The sequence below is a fragment of the Uloborus diversus genome, chromosome 1, assembly GCF_026930045.1.
Source record: "Uloborus diversus isolate 005 chromosome 1, Udiv.v.3.1, whole genome shotgun sequence".
Taxonomy (NCBI): domain Eukaryota; kingdom Metazoa; phylum Arthropoda; class Arachnida; order Araneae; family Uloboridae; genus Uloborus; species Uloborus diversus.
The window spans coordinates 193,050,896-193,076,903 of NC_072731.1; positions in this window are offsets into that span (position 1 = coordinate 193,050,896).

A 26,008-nucleotide genomic window follows, 5' to 3' on the forward strand; every position below is an offset into this window, starting at 1 on the left:
TCTAATTTATTATTCTGGAAGCATATACTATTTTAATACATTAGTTTTAAAATAGTGTAACAAAATCGTTTGGATATCGCTAGGCTCCGTCCATTAGTTCGTTCAGAGCACATCATCTAGGATCATACCATTTTATCTGTGCTTGCAAGGCCAAACAGTGATGATTTATTCCGATTTTGCTTTTTTATGTTATTCTCAAACTAAAATCGTAATGCTCCAAAAAGCTTTTCGTGTTTTTTTGAGCAATACGATTGCTTATTGCTTTCATTTGACTGTTTTTGGCGTGCTATCATTTTATTTTCCCACCGCCACCCTCTGCAGCATCACCGTCGACCGGGTCCTCACGATGCTGCTCCTATAGCGAAAACCGTCTCCAGGTTGCATCCATGTCCTACATACACACGCATACACACACGCACACACAAATACATACAACTACACACACATACACAAAAACATACACACACACAAACAAACACATACACACACGCGCATACATACAGACACCTACACATGCATAGAGACACCTACACATACATACAGAAACTTACACATACATACACATACACAGACACACCTACACACAACTACCCACACACTCATGCCTACACACAACTACTCACACACTCATCTTGTCCTACACTTACACGCATACATACACAACTACACACACACGCACACATACACACACCTACACCTACACACACATACACCTACACACATACACATACACAAAAACATACACACACAAACACATACACACACGCGCATACATACAGACACCTACACATGCATAGAGACACCTACACATACATACAGAAACTTACACATACATACACATACACAGACACACCTACACACAACTACCCACACACTCATGCCTACACACAACTACTCACACACTCATCATATCCTACACTTACACGCATACATGCACAACTACACACACACGCACACATACACACACCTACACCTACACACACATACACATACACACACGCATACATACACACACACCTACACACAACTACCCACACATTCATGCTTGAAAACAGGCACAAACACATATACCTACACACATACACACACCCCGCACACACACATTCATACACACAACTACCCACACACTTATGGCAGCACACAGACACAAACACACATGCCTACACACACGTACACATACCCCTTACACACAAACACACATACCCCCACATACAAACACACACGCCTGCACACATACACTTGTGATTGCGAAAAATATAATTTGAATTCAAGATGTCAAAATTCAAATTAATTTCTCTTTTTTTTTTGTGCTGATTTTGCAATTGAGAGCTTATAAACGGTGTCTTTGCCGAAACCCAATAAAATAGAGCTCACCCAGCGTGTGTAAGGAGCTGGATTGAAGATTAGATGTTTGTCTTATGACAAATGACTCACGCGTCGAACGTTTGAAACTGAAAAAACTTACTACCAAACGGCACGACCTTGAGGGTCACGGATTTAGACAAAATCCTACATATAGGTCAATTCCCACTAGGTATGAGCCCAGGTAAAGTGGTTTGACTGCATAGGCCCTTGTTCGGCAGCAACGGGGGTCCAAAGTTGATAGTTCGAACTCGGAGATGCAATGGAGTTCCTTTAGAATTCCCATTTTTACCCCTTTTTCTGCTATTGTACTTCAGTATGAGGCATTTCTATGCACTTACCTTTGAATTAATTACGGTGAATACCAATTTTTAATAGGTGGTTCTCAAATTTAAATTGGCCACTACCTTTAAGTTCAAGAACTTGAATGACAAAATAAGTTACAGGATATTTATCCTTTGCAAATGAAACTATTTTCGTTTTATAATAATTATCTGCTAGTAAGAAGTATTTATCGTTTGCTAAGGAAAACATTTACTTTAACTGGATATTTATCCTCTGCTATCAAAGATATTCCACAATGATATGGAAAAACTGGGAGAGGAGAAAAAGCTCTAATTTATTGCACATGGCACATACAAAAACAAAAATACAAGATCGTTTTGACTTTTCAAGTAACTTAAATAATGCTCATAAATAAATAGGTTCTTTATCTCTCCCTTTCACTCGTTGTACTAACAAAAGATGACAAATGTGTAGGGACATCGAACACAGTGTCGAAGTCTGAAATTCCATTGGAAATGCCATTGCATTTCTGGGGCCAAACTAGCAACTTTGGACCCTCGTTTCAACCAAACTAGGGCCTACGCAGTCAAACCGTTTTACCTGGACTCATATCTAGTGGGAATGAACCTATATATAGAATTTTGTCCAAATCCGTGACCCTCAAGGTCGTGCCGTTTGGTCGTTAGTATATTTCTAGCTACATTTATGTATTACTTATGGCAATATGAGCAGTAATTTAGAAAGCAGGGGCGCCCCGAACTTGTATTTTTGGAAAAACAGAAATTCTCAATTTGCTCCAAATTTTGCCGAATGGAACTTTAAATTTCGCCAAAGGATGATACTTTGCTGAATAGAACTCCAAACTTTGCCAAATAGTAAGATAAAATTTGCCACAAAAGGAGATTATTGGAAGGTCACAGTTACATTTAGTAACCTCCCATCGGGGTGCAATTTTTCTGAAGTATTCCCTACATAATAACTACGCAATGGAATTTTACATTATTTTTTAGAAAATAGCACATTCTCTTCGACAAAGTTTTTCGCGCATCGAAATCGTTTTACAAACCAGTTAAAGTTTTGTGTTCACAAAAATGTTTTAAATAAAAAAATTTCCAAAATTTTTATTTTAATCACAGTTGAATACATTTTAACTAACTTTTGGCACCACCATAAGTCCTAATATAAGTACGAACGCAATGGACAACTGAAACAGCTATCTTGGCCATCGCCGAGTCCGTTTTAGCAAATTTTGTTATGACGTCTCTGCGTATATGCGGATCTCGTAAAACTGAAAAACAGTTGGAGTAGAAGGTTGAAATTTTGAAAGCAGGAGTATTGAGTTTTTTTATACACTTACTATTGTATACACATACCGTTGCAATCGAATGTTCCAAAAGGGCTCTTTACACTTTTTTTTTTTTTTGAAGCATATCAATTTTAATTATAAAGGAATATGAAGTAATATCATAAAATGGTGTCCACTTAACTATATTTCGACACGTCTTTATCATTACTTGCTTTTCCCCAATTGTGACAATATTTATACTTTGTAAGGTGAAACACATTCAATATCCTGAACGAAAAGTGATAGTGAGAAGAAATTTCGTTGAACTTAAAATTATTTACATAACTTTCAATGAAGTCAAATTTTGGTATGTAATTGGGTATAATGGGAAGAAATCTAATTTTCGAAGCGATATTGCGAAGTGTTTCTGTAACTGTGGGGCAAGATTTTAAATAATACTAAGTTCGAAAGTATCAGACCACAATTTTGTTTTACATTTCAAATTTTTTTTCAGATAATTTTAAACAAGTTATCTACGGTTGTTAACCTTGCATTGAAATCAAAAAATATTAAAAAAAAAAACACCATAAACTAAATACAATAAAATACAAAACATACCCCGTAAAGAATAAATATATATTTGTTAATTAATGTCATCTAGATGAGACAAGTGGGTAAACATTATCTAGGTTCCCATTTTAATGTATCACCCTAGAATTTCTAATTTAATTTTCTATATGTTGTCTTTGGGATTAATGAAAAAGGTTTTTCATCGTATCTCAAGATATTTCTGCCTGAAGATAAACTAATCTAATGCTCTGAATAAAGGAACAGTAACAGTGAAAAATACCGTCCTCTCATGAAATTGCTTCAAAGGCTTAGAAAGAAAACTATGAGGTGCGTTGAAACTCCTTTTGATAAAGATTAAAAGACTCTGAAATTCTCCTGTAATTTTTTAGCATGTCAATTTCTACTGAATTGTTACTGCAGGGCAAATTCTTAGCAGCGGCTTGAAATTTTGTTCAAAAAAGAGACTGAAATGTCCTATTGTTCATGTTGTCATCACTTTGTACACCAAAAATATTTCCTTAGGCATTTGCGAAATTATCGATATTTGCGAAACAATATATGTATTTAATTTCTAAACAAGGAATCAATTGATAAGTTCTGCTTACGTTAATGAAATTTTAGTTTAGTAATATAAAGACAAATAATTGAAACACAACAATGAAATTTATTCGCTTTGAGCATTTAAAGGAACTCATGGGTAAGAGACGTAAATTTAACTATTTTCTTTTTAAGAGTATACTAACTAAATTTAACTTATTTTCTTAGTATAAACTAAATGTAAAATTTTAAAAAGTACGAATTTCTTAAATACGTATTTTTTACTTTTTTTCGTATTTAATGTTCGTGGCATAAGTACGAAATAAGCTGAGAATATTTATGAAAGTATAGCAAAAATAACAATATGATCAATGAAATAAATTTTACCAACAATGATTAGTACCACATACACAAAAATACAGTTGAAAAAGTATTTTACTGTACTTCGTATTGTACAGACTTCGAGATTTTTCTTTACTGAAAGCAAAATCTCGCAAATATTTTTTTTTAAGTAAATGTTTTTTGATATCAGTTGGTTCTCCTAATCATACTAATTGCTCTCAAAAGTATCTTAGGCTTCATTTGTTCAAAGAAGAAAAATTCTGGCAAGTTTAAAAGAAAACAGACCCACAAACGGTGTTAGGTAAACGTATTTTAACCTTTTCAATGTCCTGAACCAAACTGAATTCATGGAAGAAATAAAACTCACAAAATAGTAATACAGAGATATTAAATTAAAGGAGTATTTTTAACTGTTATATAAATGAATTTAAAAATGAAATTGACATGAAATTTTTCAGATTAATTGTTAAATTAGAAAAAAGGCTTCATCTACACAAAAATTTTAAACATTTCGGAGTCTCTCCACTCGCCGTATTTAATGCCTCTAGACGCTTACTTAAAAAAATTACAAGCCTCTTAATTTGAATATCTATCGATTTGCCTTCCCCTAAACCCAAAGTAAGCGATTCAAGACCATAAAGTAAAGAAACTAGTACAGATTCTGAATAATCCCTTGCTTTTCCTGTATCAAAAATTGGAAAGTAAAAAATAATTGAAGCATGATACCCTTCACTGAAACGTTACCACTAGACTGGGATGACTTATTTACTGACTCAGTAAGTTTTCAAAAATTTGTGTCTCATGCAAACAGTTTAGTTTTTACTGTAAAATTTTATATCATAACTGAGCATTCAATGCTTTATTTTAATTCTAAAACTTAGTTTATTAATTGACTTATTGTAAAATTCCTAAGCAATGAAAAAAGGCAGTAATTTTATTACCAACTGCCTAAAATTAAAAATTTTTGCAAAGTATTGATGACCGGTTTCTTACTTCATTTATCATTTCTTATTTTAATTTATTAACTAGGGGCGCGTGTCGAACTTGTTCGGGTTGAAAAAATTATCTGTCTTAAATAATTATTCTACAGATTTTTTTGTTTTAAAATATCATGGTATACATATTATTATGGTATACTCGTACATACGCTTTTTGTTTCGTTTTTATACTGTTTTGAAAGAAAGTGATTCACCTTATTTCCTTATCAAGAGAGACCAATCTATACTTTCCCGCGAACAATATAATCTTCCCATATGTAACGTTGTACGTTTGACCTTCAGTTTTGATGTGGTGATGGCATGAGAAATTTTCGTTGGACAATGTGCAAGGGCCATGGGATTTCAAGAAATATTCCTGACTTACCTTCTGTTGATTCAGTAAGAATAATACGGTAAATCATATTAATATTTATTGATTTTACTTTGGGGTCCAGTACCATTGCATACATAAGAAAAATTAAAGTTTCGCAACGAAGTTATTCTAATACCGCCTTTAATTTTAATAGAATGAATATGGGCTCTGAAAAGTATTCTTAAGACACAAAGATCGTACAGAGAATCTAAAAGGAGACGACTTTAAACAGGCTTAAAGTATATCTGCACGCGTTCATCAAGGGAAACACAGGAATTGTTGGTAAGAGTCACCGGTAAATGCAAAGATGACACCTCTCTCAATGTTGTCTTAATCTTTTAGTTCGTTTAGAATCCACGACTTCTATATACAAACAGTGGCTCATTGAACATCCGTAATACATTAGCAGACCTTTTGAAGACGCTATCCAAATAACCCATTTTTTTCTTATGAAACGTACGGAGTCTTTCTGAAGGGAGCAGTTTAAAGTAGTTTAAACCTGGAGCTGTCAGTTTTTCGACCACTAAGAAAAATTGCTGCAATTAAGTTAAAAAAAAAAAAAACACACACACACACACACACACACACACAAACACATCCTTAGCCTGCCTGCTGATTTTTGTTAAATTTATTAAACTTTTTTCAGTTCCACCATGTATTCCGATAAACTTTAATTTGTGTTCTGGTAGCATAGGCGAGTCGCTGATCGGTTACTAATTAAATTGCTTGATTGGAAGCGTACTCATTCAGTAGGTTGCAATCATGTATTAATCTTGTCCGGAACATATAAACAAACAAAATAAACCCTCTTTCTTTATAATATTAGTATGGATAAAAAACCGTATAAAAGGGTAGCCCGAAATGCATGCAAAATTACAGCTTTTAGAATAACGGATTAATGTCATCTATCTGCACTATTTAAATTAAAAAAATTAATTTACTCGAAGTGAATCCCAGTTATAATTCATTTAAATAAATTTTGATGCATTAACATTCTGCGAGGCTAAATGTTTCGCGATGTCCAAGGCTAATAGAATTCTATATACCTTATTCTCTGCAGCCTCAAATACATGTATAGGTTATGGCGGTTCTTATGCCATCCTCGTTAGTTTTTTCAATTGTTTCTATTCCTTAGCCTTCAGTTCATATGGAACCTTCAAGCAATTTATCAATGCAAGTGCTAGACAATCAGCGCTTGTGTTTACGTATATAACAATAGATCAGCATGAAACATAAACTGGTAGCGAAGACAAACTATTGGTTTGAAAAATAGTATAAGTACATATATGCATAGTTTATAGCCTTTGTCACTCAGTAAAATTGCACCTTTCATGTAGTGAAAGAATTTTTCAAATAGCTGCAATGGTTCCGGAGATTACCTCGAACACAAAAATCCGCCTTTTCTCTTTATAATATGAGTATAGATTAATTTATTTTTTAACTCATTCGAAATGTCCTTTTGATTCTTCGTAAGATTTATGATACGTATTTGAGCCAAAAGTTGGAGGATGAAACGTTTGTAATTTCAGCTGTTGGGTGATTGTTACTTACTAAAGCGAGTAGGGTTGCAAAAATATCAACTATTAATACAGATTAAATTTGAAGTCAAATTTGAAATCGCTTCGAGTATTTAAACAACAATTGAGGCAGTAACCAGCAAAGTGATGAAAGCACCAAAATTTTAAATTTGGAAATAACTAGTACAAGTGGGGGGAGAAACACTCATCTGTTTTAGTGCAAGAGGTGTCATGAGAATCCATGATAGATGCTGCAATAAAGCATGATTTAGAAAAAAATTTCAACGAAAGTCTACCTACAGTCTGAACTTTAAACACGTTTTACTCAAAACTTACATTTACATCTCGTTACCTCTTAATACCTGATTATATGCTTTCTTTCTGTTTCTGGATCTGGGGACAGTTCTAAATTTCTTTTAAATTTGAATAAATAAGCTGATCATAGTACTTTTCTAAAATAGTGATAATAACATTGTAGAATTTTTTCTTGAAAGTTTAGAAAAACATGGATCTGAAAAATCATTGCAGAGTTTATAATAGATACATTACATCTCGTTATTATTGATTATTACATCTCGTTATCTCTGACATTACATCTCGTTACCTCTTAATACCTAATTATATGCTTTCTTTCTGTTTCTGGATCTGGGGACAGTTCTAAATTTCTTTTAATTTTAAATAAATAAGCTGAACATAGTACTTTTCTAAAATAGTGATGATAACACTGTAGAATTTTTTCTTGAAAGTTAAGAAAAACATGGATCTGGAAAATCATAGCAGAGTTTATAGTAGTTTAGTTTGAATAAGTAGCTAAAGCCGGGAAGAAATTTCCCAAAGCTTGTTGGTATGTTGTTTGTAGATCAGGAACTGAAGCGCTTCATTTTAGGAGTTTTCATCTTTAGAACTTTAAAGATGTGGCACGATGCATAGAAAATGTTTTGAGTTATATTTTGGTTATTTGATTCATTCTTGAAATTTTTAATTTCAATTTACTTTTTAGTTTCTGTAAAGGCTAGAGAATAACGAATCCTATTTTTAACCGGTACATTGAACTTACGCCACTAAATAAAAGTAGTAGATTGTTTTGTAGTAGATAAAATGAATTTATTTTTAACAGCAGCACTTTTCCTACCTATCTGTCATTTGGAGTCGTCCATTAAAGATATAACTTTTTTTTTCAAGATATTTGATGTCCCTCCTTTTGTCACAAAAAAAGGGAGGGGGGATCACAAAGCTTTGTCACAATCTTCATCCTTTTCACATGCTTAAAAATACAGACCGTAGTGAATACACAATTTAAGGTATTACAGTTCTGTGAAGTGCGCTGAGTTTGACCAATTTCCACTGTGTGTGTGTGTGTGGGTGTGTTTGTAGGCCTGTATATGCAGGACTCCACGCCTGTGCGTATGTTTGTGATTCTGTATGTGAGTGCGTGTGTGTGTGTTTGTAGGCTTGTACGAGTAGATGTGTAGACGTGTATGTGTAGGCGTGTGTGTGTGTGTGTGCGTGTTTAGTCGTGTGTGTGTGTAGGCGTGTGTACCTGAGTGAACTCGCTACAAGCATTCATGTATCGCAACACTGAGAATTTTTCAATATTTCAGGCATTCCTAGAACCCACCTAACACACGCTCCAACGCACTCGGAGAATTAATGCGACTTTTACACAAATGGATGTTTTGAGCACCACTCTCTCTCTCCATCATTAATGAGCTGCATCCCATTCCTTTCGTGAAGTAGTGCTTTAGCCAAGAAAATGAGCTGCATGAACAGGTTGCTCCGGCCACAGGAAAATAATCCGATTAGCGCTTACGAGCAAAGTGCGGTAAGGGCCCGACGATTAATTTGGTCCGTATTTCCGGGCAGATTGCGCTTGGAACCCGTTCATTAGAAAGAGAGGGCATTTCCTCTGATGATCCACGAACGGATTACTTGGAACCTCTCCCGATAGGATGAGAGCACAAAAATTGAAAATGCTTTCAGTCATAAATTGAATTTCAGCATTGCGTTAAAACACAGGATCGGTCCATCCATGCAATCACTCAGCTTTGAACTAACGAAAATTAATATTTTTCTTACCAAACATAAGTTAATTAATATTTCGTTCTTTAAATACAGAAAGCAGTTGTTCTGCTGATTAGTGAAAATTCACGTGGGGGATCCGTAAAAGTGCCGAAAGTTGTTTCATCACTCAAGTTATCTGGGCAGTCTGAAAATTATCTAAATATTCTTAAAGAGTAACATTCACATAAACTTAAGTTTATGTATATCTTATATCTTTAAACGAGCAATTCTTGTGGGTATATATATATTTCGTATTTCGAAAACGGCTCTAACGATTTGCATGAAATTTTGGATTTAATTGTAGTTTTGCATTCTAAGTTCATCTACATCAGTGTTTTTTCTGTAAAAACGCGATTTTTTTACAAAAAACAGTTTTTTAATATAAAGTCTAATTAAGTTAAGCCTTGAAGTAAACTGTGAATTGACGCATTAGGCAGACGATTTGCAACCATACCAATGAAAATGTGTCTCTTCTAGCTTTAAAATTTTATACTTGCTTAGGGTTGCCAGGCTTGGCTGATATTGGCCACTTTGGCTAATTTCAAATACACTTGGCTGAAAACAAATTCAAAAGCATTACGTAAGTTGATGTAAGGCTTCTTTTCTTTTTTAAGTGAAACTATTGATTAACCATCCTATTTTATTTTATTTATTTATTTTCTTTTTACACTTCGAATAGTTTAACATGTTTTTTAAATCACGCATCTAAATTTTATTTCGAAGAAGCTTATGTCTTGAGATTGTTTATGTTTTGTTAAGTCAGTTGTTATCATTTGTTGGAATGGTTTGTGGATCATCAGTTTTGATGGATATCATGCTGTATGTAACATTTTTTGGCGTAAAAACTAAAAGTACTTATTCAAAAAGAAAATCTCGATTGGGATAAAATCGTGAAACGCATCATAGTATGAACGGAAGTATTCGGTTAAAAATCGATTTCACCCAAGCAAAACTAAGGTCAAAATATTTTGATTACTGACAAGAAAATTGTATAGTGGAAACAATTGTAACAGATAGTTTAAAGCAAAATGTTGATTTAATTGCATTCAGAATCTTCTTTGTTTGGTACTTTAGTGTTATAAGAAGGTCGAGTGCTTAATATTTCGTTAACGTAAAGCTTTTCAAGTATATTTGGAAAAGTATTGAACCTTAAAAAAACACGATTTGACAAAAAATAATTCTTTTAAATCCGAGCGAGGCTCGGTCGTCCAGGTACTGATATATTTAAAGGGCAAATGTAGTTATTTTGCTGGTTATCTAGGCAATGTGAAAATTCGTAAAAATGCCGAAAATTGTTAAATTACTCAAGTTATCTAGGTAGTCTGAAAGTTATCTATATAATCTGAAAATCATCTTTATATTCTGAAAATTACTTGTACATTACCTGCTAAGTATTCGTTAAAACGGAAACAAGGTCTTTGCTGGAAAAATATCAACGTTTCTGATGTCTTAAATCATTATGTCAGTGCTTATTTTTCGATGCCTGAAGAATCATGTTTATGCAGTAAAAGAAATCAACAAATTAATTGATTGAATCGATCATCAATCATTAAAATAGCTATAATTCAAATAATCAACAGATAAAACATATTATTACGATTGAGGGAAAGAAATTCTGTTATTTACAAGAGTTTTGTTTCGAAACCTGAAGAAACTAAGATTTAAGTTAACTGAGGACTTCAGTTAATTTTATCAAATCCTTGTAAATTACAACAAATTGGTTGACAAAACTAAATTTTTGAACTTTAACTATTCGAAAGCCACTAATGTGCAGAGTAACTAAATAAACTACGGGAAGAACTTGATTCCGCGAGTTAACGGATCAAATAAGCAAATCTGCTGATTTACTACAAAAAATGCATATGAACCGCTTTTAAACTTTAGGACAAAAATTCCACAAAAAGGCAATGTTTAAAATTTTGTTTTGCTCTTCTTTTATCCAATTTCAGGCAACTTTCACACAAATTTGCTAATTTGGATGCAATAACAGTTATATAGGGAAAAAGGGGGCAGATGTGAACATTTTTTTAAGTTTCTTAATTTTTCAGAAAATACTATCAACTTCTCACAGAAAAAAGATCCCCATGATTGAATAGTCTTTTCTTAGTTCCATGGACTTTTTACATATTTTTTAAAAAATTATTTATTTACTTTATGGAATTTTTTAGAAAAATATCTCCAATTGTTCACATGTGCCCCTAGAGAGGGGCACAAGTTTCGGGTACATGTTTACACGACAGAAAAATGCTGGACGAGCATTATATTTCAACAAAATGCACGTTATAATGCAGCATATACGTATATACCAATTACATTCAAGGGTTTGTGACCTATAGTGTTTCAGTTTGAAGTGTACAGTAATTGCCATTAAGAAAATATTTTTTCCAAATATATAACTCTGCTCACTGTCAAAATTTTAAAGTTTCATAGCATGTTATAATCACTGGCTGAACAAGAAGAAATTTTATAAGTCTAAACAATACAAAAAATATTTTATTATGTAAAGTTCATTCTTGTTATATAGTGCGTTCAAGCTTCATACAGAAAATGGAAATGAATTTTAAAATTAATTTAAACTTCAGTTTTGAGTTAAACGAAAATGTTTTGTCTTTTTTCGAATTGAAAATATTATCTACCGCAAAATTTTTGGCCCACTATTTAGTAAATAAAGAATTAAAAAATATATATAATAAAAAAATAATCAATAGTTACGTAATGATGCTTCACAATAAATTTACAACCTGATTGTAGCAAATAAAATAAGTACAAATCTTTACATGTGGTTTAACGCTCATAAAAAGCCTACACTAATATTTATTTGGCGAGGAGGAAATGGGAACTGTTCACATGTGCCCCTACATGTTCACAAGTGTCCCGTCATCTTTCTTAGAACTAATTTTCAAAAATAAAGAATTTTTAATTTAATTACAAAATTTAAACATTGTCATAAATTTACGTGAATGTTCAGGTAATGGATCGCAATAATTAAATTTAGCTTTTTTATATATATATATATATATATATATATATATATATATATATATATATATATATATATATATATACAGTGAAACCTGTGTAAGTTGACCACTCGCGGTGCAGTACTTTGGTGGTCAACTTATAAAGGGTAGTAATGTTTTTTTTTTTGTCATTTCTTGCACTATGTATTCATTTTTTGAGGAACTCACCCTTACTCTTTCTGTTCAACTCATTTTCATTGTTTAATATTATTGAAAGTGAAACAATAATTAAAAATACTATTCAAATAATTTTGTTAGTTTTTCCTTATTTTTAACTATATTAGACACTTTACTTTTAGAAATTCTTTATATGCCAGCTAATATTCTCTGGCTTTTTCCATTTTCAGTTAATTTTAATATTTCATACTTTTTATTAATCTCAAGTAATTCAGCTAATTTTCTTTTTGAAGCCTTTTTATGTAAAACTTATAGCACAAAGAGCAACAAACTCGACTCTCCCAGTTCATAAAGGCAAAATCAAAATGTCCTATCTCTTAATCCCTTGCACCAGAAACATGTAACTTTACTCATTAGCAAGCCCAGATCTGCGTACCCGCAGTGCAAGAGGCCCGCGTCCTTAAAGGGGCTAACGGCCCTAGAAATTGAAGAAAAAATAGAAAAAAAACTAGTACTAAGACTTATTCACTTTACTAAGAGACACTGCTGGCCTGTAGGTATAGGCCCTACATATTTTGTTGCAGGAGAATCAAAATGTATAGATCCGGGCCTTCTCTTTTTAGCACAGTTCCTGTGTTGTCACAACAATCGCAACTGAAAGAAAAGACTTTGAACTTTGCTACTGACACCTATTTTCATTGAACAAAAGCTATCTCAAATAGAACAAGAAATGAAAAACAAGTTTGGAGAATAAAGAGCAGTGTTAAGCTTTATGCTGCTGTTTAGTTAGTAAAATGCTGTTCCGTCATCAAAGAATTGAAAACATTCTTAGAAAGCTATGAAAAATAATAATAATAATAATAAATAAATAAATCTTAATATATAAAAATCAATGTCCTGAGATAACATATATATATACATATATACATATATATATATATCAACGCACAGCCAAAACCATTGAAGCTTCAGACTTGAAGTTTGGCAGGCATGTCCGCATGATTACGAAAGTAACCACTAAGAAAGGATTTTTCGAAATCTCAATTAGTTCGGGAGAAATTAATTAAAACCCATTAATTTCTGCGAAATTAAAACCTGTCATTGAAATTCAAATCCCTTATTTTCGAAGGCTTTCCTCCATTCAAATCATTATTCAATACTTCATCTCAACTTTTGGTCGATAGCGAACTATAAATTTGATATTGTTTTTGTTTATCACGTGATTCTTCGAGGCTTTTCTCAAGTCAAATCATAATGTTTCTGTCTATTGCTTTCATTTTTTCAAAACTAGAAACGAAGTTTTTAAAAACATCATCACAGGCGGACTATCCTTTTGAATTTAGAAGAGTGCAGTTTCCTGTTAAAGTTTGCTTTGCAATAAACATTAATAAGTCACAAGGACAGACATTAAAAGTAGCAGGGACCGATTTAAGAGAAGACTTTTTTTTCACACGGCCAATGTTATGTAGCTTGCTCCAAAGTCCGTTCATCAAGCAGCTTAATAATTTTAGCACCAGAAAAAAAAAATAAAAATTTGTATACAAAGAAGTTGCTTAAACATAGGTATATCAATAAAATGTGGATGGCCTGTGTTTGCAAAGATAATCAATACTTTAAAAGGATCGTTAATAACAGTTAAAGATCGGTTAAGGACAAGGGCATATATGTAAGGAGTCTAGGGGCCCCGGGATCCTCCCCAAATTAGAAAAAGTTATAGGTAATAAGTAATTATTATAGGGGATTTTCGAAACTAGGTGCACCAAGCACTGTTAACCCCTGCTAATTCCATTACCCGAGCAATGCCGGGTACGGGAATGCTAGTAAATAATAAAATAAAATAATTTGCTGAAGAAAGTTAAAAAAAATAAACCAAGTGATCAACTTACAAAGGGTTTTTTACAATACTCCTAACCAAATTTGGCGAACATTAGTGTTCAAGATAGACAGGTGGTCAACTTTACAGGTTTTACTGTATATATATATATATATATATTACACGTTTTTACACGAAGAAGACAGTAATAAAAGTACATCAGCACACACACACACACACACACACACACACACACACACACCCACACACACACGCACACATCTGCTGAAACAAAGAAACTCAACACAGGAACATAAATTGACTTCTTGCTCTGAAAGTTTGGATAAAGAGTAGGGCAGGTACTGTCATTACTTGAGATTTTTTAAAGATGTTTTGCTTGACGTTATCCTAGTAAAACATACCATATTCATATGTGACCCGTGATCACATTTGCCCCCTTTTCCCCTACTTTTTTTTGTACCACTTGAAATTTCTGCTACTTTTAAGCACTATGAACTTTCCTTTGAACTTTTTAAGTTACCTACACTGTCTTTAATTAACGTTTAAGAATAAGACAACCAAGTCTCAGCGATACTTTTTGGTTTAGTTTTAGATTGAATTCTGAAAACCTAAGCTTAAAGAAAGCTCTCGTGTTTCAGTCATTGCTTATAAGACGTTCAATGCATTGGCATCAGTTTATCAGGTTATGATATCATGCAGCTGAAACTTACAGAGAGAAATAATTCAGTGTTCCCCGTATTCTTTAATTATGTCAATTTTTCTTTAAACTGGATGGTTTTTGATGAGTTAAAATGATAATCCATAAATTTTAAAAACGAATAACGAACTCAATACACTAAGCAAGGTACATCAACTGAAGGTTTGAATGAAATGCAGAAAACCAAATCATCTCTTAAGACATTAAGCATATACTCGCTTAATTTCTCTTCTGTTTATCTCCAAAATATCGGGCCATCTAATGCCATCTTAAAGCATTTTGCATGGAGCCCTTCAAAAGACACCAGTCATTTTCTCACGGAAATGGCCGTTACAGAATACAGAATACGTAATGAGTTGATGGAGACCGGGATTTCGATACATGAGGCATCGATTTGTCCATTTTGTCGGTAATCATTGAAATGGGCTTCGAGCAAAATGCTCTGACTGCCGTTATTGCTTTCTCAAGAATAAATGGGAGTTTTCCTGCAGTAGATCGTGTTTCTCTTGACTAAATGGTTACCACGTGTGGTTTTATTTCGTAATTTATGATTTCTTATTTCGAGCTAAGGGTTTTTAAGTTATCTGAAGATATTCAAAAATTTTTTAAATTGTTTGATAAATAAAATGGTTTTTAGAAAGATTGAAGCATGCGAAAGATGATTACAACGAAGAGTTATGGCAGTTTGCGTACATTGTGAAATACAAGTTGCTCAATCTTAAGAAAAATTTGAGATAAATGATCTGAGAAAAGTTAATAGTTAAGATTTATTTTATATTTTAAAAAGGTACGTTAGAAATAATTAGACTTTTTGTATTATTAGAGTTGCTTTTAACTATTTGGTAGTTCTCAATTTAAACTTTTTGCGCGCAGTCAAATATTACTATCATATTGTGAAATTAGATTTGTTTGGGGGAGGGGAGCAATGGTCTTTTAGATGCGCATTTTCATAAAATTTTGTGCTGACAATTTTCGATTCGTCTTAAAGAAAACGTATTATAGATACTGGTGTTCTGAAAGATTGACATTTTAGGTTATTTATTTTCAAAAAACATTTTCTCAAGTAAAAAATACTTACTCTGAAATTAAATTAACCCATTACTAGATAAATTTGAAAGAAATGAACACTAAACTTATGCTTATGAATCACATGATATTGATTTCATAAAAAAGATAACTATGCTACTCTAAAAAAGGGCAAAGCTACGCCATATTTAAAAAGTTTTAACTCAACCATATTGTTCATTCGGAGTATAATTTCCCACACAATTTTACTCTGGATTTTCGTCAAATGCAACGACGATACTAAATTCATGGTAAATACTCTGTCAAAGACAGCCAGAAAATTCTGAAACACTGATATGTAAATTCCTATTTAAATACGTTTAAGATTGAAATCAGTTAAAACAGAATTTGAGAACTATGAAGGAAAATAATGATTCAGTTAAAGTTGTTAATACTTTACTCTTATTTGGCCTGTTATGGAGTTTCATTGTACTCTAAAATCCATATCGATTACGCTTTCTTTACTGAACAATAAGAAATTCCTTCATGATTGTAATTGGTTTTCAATTTCAAAAAATGAAGGAGGCAAAGAATAATGGCTCTTAAATTCATAATAATACTCTGTCAAAGACAGCAGGAAAATTCTGAGACATTCATTTGAAAATGCCTATTTAAATACGTTTAAGACTGAAATTACTTAAAACAAAAGTTGAAAAGCTATGAAGGAAAATAATGACTTCAATTAAAGTTGTTAAATATTTAACTCGTATTTCTCCCGCTATGGGGTTTCATTGTACTCTAAATTACCGATCGCGCTTTCTTTACTGAGCAACGACAACTTCTTTCATGGTTTTCAATTTTTAAAAATGCAGAAGTTAAAGAATAACCACATGTAACGAAAAAAAATCCTTTTGCAAACAAAGAAAATTGAGTAACAGCGGTAATTGAAATTCACGAATCATTATTCGCTTTCCCATAAGTAAATAAAAATATTATGAGTCGTTATTATTATTATTATTATTATCATTATTAGCTAACTGAAACATATTAGGGGCATTTTACATTTTTGTAAAAATGAAAGGAAGTATTGTATTTATAAAAAAAAAAATCTACCTAAAAATCTACAAAACGCAGCACCTTCCTGATCTACCCTGTATTTACTTTGCATTCAGAATATACATATATAGTCTACACACAGGGTGTTCGCTTTAACCTGCAAGACATTTATTTTTGCGACCGTTAGTCTTAGATGTTTACTTCCAATTTCAAAAATGTTCAAAATCAGCTGCAGAGTTAAGATAGCGAAAGTTTGAAGTAAAAATAAAAATTAGTCAAAGAATACAAAATTTAACTTTTTATCTGGGCCCCAGGACCCCCATCTTATATTTAGAAAAATAATCTCCATTAAAAACTATTACTGACACAAAAAACTTGATATTTGTGCGACTAAAACTCAAGGAGATATTCCATTTCAATGTTTTAAGGGACCATATAGAAGATGAGATTGGAACTTATTGCCCTTTCAGAGGAATGACAGGTCGTCGAAGTAAGCATAACAAGGTACTTATATTTTTCATTGTTATTCAAAAATAAATGCAAATGTTATGCCGTGATACGCAAAAATACACAAAAAAACCTTGAACAGTTTGAAAATCTACACTCCATGCTCACATATAGCTTTAAACACTTGTGAACAGCTATATTTTCCCCCAAAAGTTGTTATTGACGGCGAGTAAAAAGTAGTGTAAGTCATAAAACGCTGCTTTTCATATCTCGGTGAATATTGGTCGTACTAATTTTAAACTATTTGTGTTGGAATTACTTTTCAATGGAGATTATTTCCCTAAATGTAAGTTAGGTGACCTGGGGCCCGTATAAACAGTTAAATTTTGTACTTTTTGACTCATTTTAATTTTTACTTCAAACTTTCAACATCTTAACCTTGCATCTGATTTTGAACATTTTTGCAATTGGAAGTATACATCTAGGACTAATGGTTGCGAAAATAAAGGTCTTGCAGTTTAAATCGGAACACCCTGCATATTAAACACAAACATTTGTTGTGTTTAACTCGTTACAGGTTACCATCTCTCGAAATATTAGAAAAATGTCAAAAAAAAAAAAAAAAAAAAGAAAGAAAAAGAAAAAAGTTGTAAATTAAAAAAAAAAGTGGAATTTTACAAAGAAAAAAAAACTCTTGCAATTCCTTTATTCTATTAAAGTACTTTGAACGTTCCATGTATTGCTTTTAACTTGAGGGGGACAAATACATAGTTATTTAAAACTGCTTCATTTGTCTAGATCACCAACACTGAAGCAGAAAATTAAAACATTCAATTAATCAATTTTAGAATATATTTTTCATTAAATTATGCTTTACGGTAATACAAAACTACTTTAATGAAATTCTTCAAAATATGTTAAACATTTTGATCCCTTTATAAAAACATTTACATATTTTTAAGCATATTTTAAAACATTTACGAAAAATATGGATAAACGAATAGATAAAAAATATTTAAAGATGATTTTGTATTTTAATTATTTTAAATAGTTAAAATACCTTAAACATTACATTGTGCTTATTATTTAAATTTATCAAAAAGTTGTATAACTAATTTAAAATCAATTATCGCTTTCTTTATGTGAAAGCTCTGTTTCTATGAAACTTTAGATTTAATTACTGGTTTGAAATATATCCTTTATACGATAAATAGCATCAGCGCAATAATCTCCATGAATCTTTCCTATTACAGTAAATCCGAAAACACAACGAAACTACTCAATAACTTTAATAAAATTAGTAAAAATGTAGAAATGCTACTTTCTCGAGTAAGTGTGCAGACAATTGAATTAATCCTTTATTCCTTGAATCTACTACGGGATTATTTATAAGCCCACAAAGAATTAAAAAGTAGAATGTATTCTCTTCAGAAAGTAACGAACTGTATGTGTGTTTGTGTGAAAGTAAAAGGTTTCTTAAATAATCAAATCATTTTGTTTTCGGCTGAAGGAAGAGATTTTTGCTACAACTTCGATCAAACTCGTGGTGTGGAGCTGGCGTTCACGTAAATGATTAGGGTCTGGTGGGGGAAAGTGGTCAATGGGGTAAAGTGGTCATTCGCCAAATAAATGGCTATAACTCGGAAAGAAATGTTCGAATGAATGTGAAAATTTTAGTATAGAGTAGGGCAGTTAGAAACTACATTTTGAGTACAAAATTTTACAACTGGCAAAATTTTATTTGGTAAAAAAAAATATTTTGTGTAAATATGAAAAGTTTTAAAATCTGAACACCTCTTTTAACTTCCTTGGAAAATTTTGTTGGTTAGAATTATGAACAGATTGACTGCATAGGACGCTTCCTACATGTCTCAAAAACTCTTACTCATTAGCAGTTAGCTGAATCTATTTTAGATAATTTTTTAGAACAATTTAAGTAAGATGGGGTAAAGTGGTCATAATATTAGGCTTAACAAGTATTGTTCTTCTAATGTCACTTAATCGTTAAGTATAAGGCAGATATAAATTAAATATTAATTTCACTTAATATATATTGTTTTTTACAGTAAGTGGGGTTAAATATACGAGTGTATGCGTATGCATACGCATATACTCGTGTAGGCACGTATATGGACGTATTCACATAAATTCACCAATAAATTCGTATATGGATATCTGCAAGTATTTTTAATCTATACGGATATACATTCGACTATACACGTATATACTCGCTTATACTCGTATATATATATAAACACTTATATACTCAGGTAGACACGTATATACGCGTACGTACTTGAGTAGACAATTACATACAAGCCTTTGATATACAAGTATACAGGGTGAGTTTTAAATTTTGGGCAAATTATTAAAAGGTGTTTGAGGGGAGGATAAGAAGTAAAAATCACACATAAGGTCACAAACACAAAACTGACGCGCTACATGCACGCAAAGCCAGAAACTGATGGATGCAAAACAGGTCAAAAATTTATTACACAAAGACAATTTTACACAACCTTTTATGTCTCAAGAAAATTTTAAGGGGGAATGATGAAATTTCCGGCCTGCAGCTGTGATACTTGTGCGTCGCAATCCAAAACACGCTCTGTTGCAATTACGAAACTTTTGAAAAACTTTCATCAGCCGCGGCGCCTTTGTTCCGATGCTTGTATTAGAGCTACTACAGGCCGTAACTTTTAACAACTGCTCTAAATATTTCTTAAAAACTGAAATGTTGGGTAAAATCATCTTTGTGCAACAAATTTGTGATTTGTTTTGCATCCATCAGTTTCTGGCTTTGTGTGCATGTAGCGCGTCAGCGAACGTAAGTTCTTTATAATTCTTTGCTTCTTATCCTCCCCTCTCACACCCCTTAGATTTTTGCCCGAGTTCTTAGATTCACTCTGTAGGCACACATGTATATAAGCTTATATACTCGTGTATACACACATGTACTGGTGTATACACGTAAGTGTACGTATATACGTCTATACAGGTATATAATCGTGTTTGCACGCATACATACGTATACACGTGCTTCACAATGTGAGTAGACACGCACTGAATGTATCCACGAGTTAACTCGGGTATACCCGTATATGTGTGTATGTACACTTATATATGCGTGTATACGTCTACTGTACACGTATATACTCATGTATGCACGTATATACTCGAGATACAAGTGCATACACTCATATGATGTTCGTTTACACGCGTATATACCCGTACATACACGTGACACGTATATACTCGTGTAGACACGTATACACTCCTGTAGGTAATCACGTATACATGCTTATATACTCGTGTATACACGAGTATACTTGAGTAGGCACATGCATGCATGTATCTGATGCATACATGTAACTACTCATATATGAACGTGTTTACTAATGTTTACACGACACGTATATACTTGTGTATACACACATATGCTTGTGCATATACTTGTAACTATAAAAATAACCGGAAAATACAAATATTAGGGTTGTTTATAATGGTTTTGGATATACTTTTGACTATGACCACTTTACCCCATGCTATGACCACTTTCCCCCACCCCATGGGGTAAAGTGGTCATAAATACAAAGGGAAAAGAAAGTGTTATAACACTACTTAAATCAATATTTATTTTCATAAAACTCAATGTACCGTGTTCTTTAATAATGCAATGTAAAATAAAAACAAAAAAAGTTTAAGTGTTTAAAGAATTTGATGTATTTATTATTCACCTGATTTGAAAACCTACGATTTTATGACCACTTTACCCCACCAGACCCTATGTACTGATTAAACTTCATTGATATTGAAGGTTATACAGTCGAGCCCGGTTATTAGAATATCGGTTAAAAGAATATCCCGCTTAATATAATACATTTTCAATGTACCAAACCAATGCAATATATTATTTTGATCTCGGTTAATAGAATATCCCGCTTATTAGAATATTTTTTTCGTGGCAAAATGGCTATTCCATTAAGCGAGTTCGATTGTATGTCAAAGTCTTATTAGTAAAATTGCATATTTAAGAAGTCATTGAAACTTAAGAGTTTTTTTTTAGAACTTTTGTTTTTTTTTATAAAAATAACATAAAAATGATATTTAAATTCCCAACTATATAATTTTTGTTTTAAATGCAGGGTGTCCTATAAATGTTGGACAAAACTTAGAAGAGGGGCAGGAAATACATTCATGATTCGTTAGTAGGGGAATGTGGGGCAATGTGAAATGGTGAAATATTTACTCTACTTTAAGCGCTACCTGGCTGGTAATATTTTAACTATGTAATACCACATGTACTTTATTTCAGTCAGGAAAATAATTCTACCAAAGTTTAAAGCATATCATAATGCAGACAATTTTCAAAAGTTGGATTCTCTTATTGTTATACTTTGTTGTAAGTAAAAAATAATTTTTATTATTATAAAAAGATAAAGTTCTTGTTATTAACATTTTAAATATTAATTGAGACCTTAAATGCTCGGTGCGGTATTTATTTAGTTAATATTAAGTTTATTTGTACTTTCAATATTTTGTGCAATTAATCAAGAAGGGGAATGTGGGACAAAGTGAAATAGTAAAGATAACTTACTCTTTTTTTCAAAATAAACAAGTGGAAAATTTGTTTTGAAAATTACGGTACGTAAAGAAAGAACAAAATACTTTATAAGAACACTTACAATGAAACATTGTTCTTAATTTTTGGCAGTAAATTTGTACCCTCAAAACAAGGTGGAACTTTTTCACTTCTTTTTCTCATAGGGCAAAGTGTAAAAAAAAAATATGATGAAATATTTTCTATTCGATTAAAGATACTTTTGATCAAATAAATGAGGAAATAGGAAAATGAATTAATAAATGATAATCAAATGAAACAATAAACGAATAAATAAATAAATAAAGTAATAAATGAGAAAAAATCAGTTAACAAAATAGTGGATGAATGAATAAATAAGGGAATCAATGAATGAATTTAAATGAAATTAATAAATAAACACGTAAATGATTTGATAAAAAATTAAATAAGTAAAGGAAATGTACTGTTTCACTTTGACCAGCATACTCTTGACTAACTATACAAAACATTTTAAAAGCAAATATACGCTTAATATTGAACAAATAAATACTGCACTGAAAATGAATAGGTCTCAATTAATGTTTAAAACGTTAATATATAACAAGAACTGTATCATTTAGCAGTAACAAAAATATTTTTCGAATAACAACGAAATATTATAAAAAGAGAATCTATTTTTGAAAATTGTTCGTATTATCATATTCTTTGATTTTCAAAGGAAATTTTTTCTTCACTGGAATAGACTACATGTATTACTACATAGCTAAAATATTGCAAGCAAAGCGAAGTAGTTTATTTTCACTCACTCATCATTTACTAAATCATTTGTGCATTTATTTATTAGTTAATTCATTTCTTCATTTGGTAATTCATTTATTTATTGTCTTGTTCCCTTTTTTCCCACTTCATTCACTCTTTTACTCACTCATTTTTCCCTTCAAGTATTAATTATGTTTTTTAATTTAATTATACATTTATTGTTTCAGTATCTTTTTATTTAATCATTCAACCTTTTATTTAATGAGTCAAGTTATCAGAAAAAAATTAATATCAATTGAAGATATTTCAGTAGAAAAATATTTTATTTTTCTATTGCCCCATGAAAAAAAATATATGTTTTCCACTTTTTTTTTTTTTTTTGAAGGCTCAAATTTACAGCTAAACGACTTAAGATAATGACGATCAGCAGAATTAACCAAGAAAACATGCTCGTTTTATTACATTAATTACGGTTAGAAGTTTTTATATTTTACCTTTTAACAGAAAACTTTAAATCAACCTTTATTATGCGTTATATCGTAAATATGGAACGAAATGTCCTTTATAAACATTCAGCCCCTGGCATTAATTTTCATTCTTAAATCTTTTTATAATTATGTTTTTTTTTTTTTTTGCAATTATGATTTCGATAGGAGCCATTTTTTTTTTATAAACAAGAAACACAACTAGTAGGGTTCTATCGCAATTCATTAATGAAAAAAACATAATTTAAATTCAAGATGTCAAAATTCAAATCAATGCAACTAACTGTATGTCAGATATTGTGCGCTGGATGTTTTTCTTTGTTTGAGGTGTGCTTCTAAGTCACTGATAAGCGAAGCTTCTTACAGTCAATGCCAGGGCATTACACCGCTATTGTCTCCTTAGCTCAGAACTTGTCTTTTACTCGAATCTCTCGTAAATACACTGAGAGAGTAATTAAGTCGCCTTAAAACTTTCAATCCGCACTAAATATCTTCTCGTTTGCCTTATTATCCTCATTATTTCGTAAAACAAGCATGAGAAAAACTTTCAATATCCTCTTTACCTTTCCAGACTTTATATTTTAAAGACAAGCTTCTTTAATTAATGACGATGTCACATTGACGCAAATTAAGCAGCTTTAATGTGCTTTTTAGAATATTTTTCGCTGCGATTAAAGCATTTTTGGATTACCGTGTCATTTGACAAGCTCAAAAGATTTTAACGCTTACAGAACTTATGTTCAACATTTTTGTAAGTGTTCAACTACTAGTAATATACTTCAGTTCTGTAATCTTTATAATTATTGATGCAGATGATGATCCAGAAAGTAATGAACATTCCACACAAGTCTTTTCATTCCGTTTGATTCACTTCAGGTAATGTCTTTCATTTAAAATTGAAAAGAAAGTAAGAAATCGTTTTACTGCTGTTGGATTTGAAAGTGGTGAAGAGTAGATTTGACGAAACTAAATTTCCAAAGAAATCATAGGCAACTTCAAAATTGTAAATAAAAATTGTTTCATAATATTTTTTTAAACAAAGAATCATTTGCTTTACAATTGTGGCAGACTCACAGCAACTTCTCGCCTAATCTCTTTCACAAGTAAAGCATTTAAAACGAGATGAAGCGATGAAACATATCTAGATGACTGCGAGAGCTTTATTAGAGAGGAAACAACAATCAAGTATTTGTCTGTCGGAATACTTTTAACTCAGCAAATATCACCTTTTCAAAAGTGGTAGAAAGAGAGAGAGGGGGGGGGAGGGGGATTAAATTTGGTAATTTAAATATGTTCGTGTTTTGCTTAGAAGCATCAGAACTCAATGTATTTCTTTTTCAATTTTTCAAAGAAACGCGATTTTATTATTTCTCCGAAATTACAGAATGCAAAAAGATTCTCATTTACATAAGTCGCAATTTAAATACAATAAAAATACTCAAATGAAAATTTACCGCGTGTAAATCTTGGAAGAAATTATGTGTTTTTCAAAAAATATGTATCGTTGCTAACAAGGAGTCTTGGTTTCCTTAGAGTTGTTTCATTTTTAGTGCACTCCTTACAATTTTATTTTGGCTTTTGAAAAGTGTGCAACACAGAATGTCTAAGGAAATGAATATTTTTTTACAATCAGAAAGGAATAAAAAATCTTTTTATTTATATTAGCTTACTGTCAACTGTATGTGTATATTCCACCTCAGAACTGCTGGCATTCGTCCTTGGACGAGTCCATTTCAAAATCAACAGGTTGAAAACAGGAGACACGAGGGTAGCTACAGTCAAATATTGGAAAAACAAGTGCTTTTTGTGAAGCCCGTTTGTTGTTTCCAATAAGAAATAAGTTTTAATTATCAACTCGTGCAACTTCCCTATAATGCGCACACTGTGAAGGTCTTGATTTGCTGATACCGCTTGCTGAGAACGTTGCAACGAAGGAAGCAAAGAATTCCTACGAATTCGTTGCTTTTGACTCTTCTACTGAGTACTAACAATACTGAGGTGAATTAAACAGATTTTTTTTATTACTGTTGCTTTTTCTATTGCCACTTGGGAGACTCAAGCCTCAATCGTGTAATGAAGTAGGAATTGCATAGTTGCGAAAACGAGTCGATGTCTAACTAAAGTTTCTTTACTCCGGATGAAGTTGAAAGTTCCTCTCCTAGTTGAATCATCCTTTCAAAGAATCAGCTACCAAAGAGGTGTGCCCTGGTATCAAATGTTCAAATAATAAGTATTCGTTCTTCACACCAGTTAACTAGTTCAAAAAAGTTGAACCAACTGACTGCCTGGAGTTAAAGAGTCTACGGAATACTAAGCTTCCCACAAAATAAAAGATTAATTAGTTAGGTCCCGCCTGCCTGTAAAACCAGGAGCAAACTCAGGAATCTTCCCTTTATAACTGTAATACGTGAAAGTATCCATTTGCTAGTTGCATAATTAAATAATTATGCAAATAATGTTATATTTATTTTATTATACAACTAGTATCAACTTTTCTACTAGATATAATAGGTTTATTTTAGAACTTTTAAACCATGGTAATAAAATTTCCCGTGCTTAGAGAAAAAGCGGATCATTGCAGATAGTATTTTTGACAAATCCCTTACCAAGAAGATGGAGGATTATTTCAAGGCAGTGCTGGTGAACTGCAGGGTGCAATGCAAACAAGTGTTATTGAAAATCTTCACTCCAGTCTTTAAG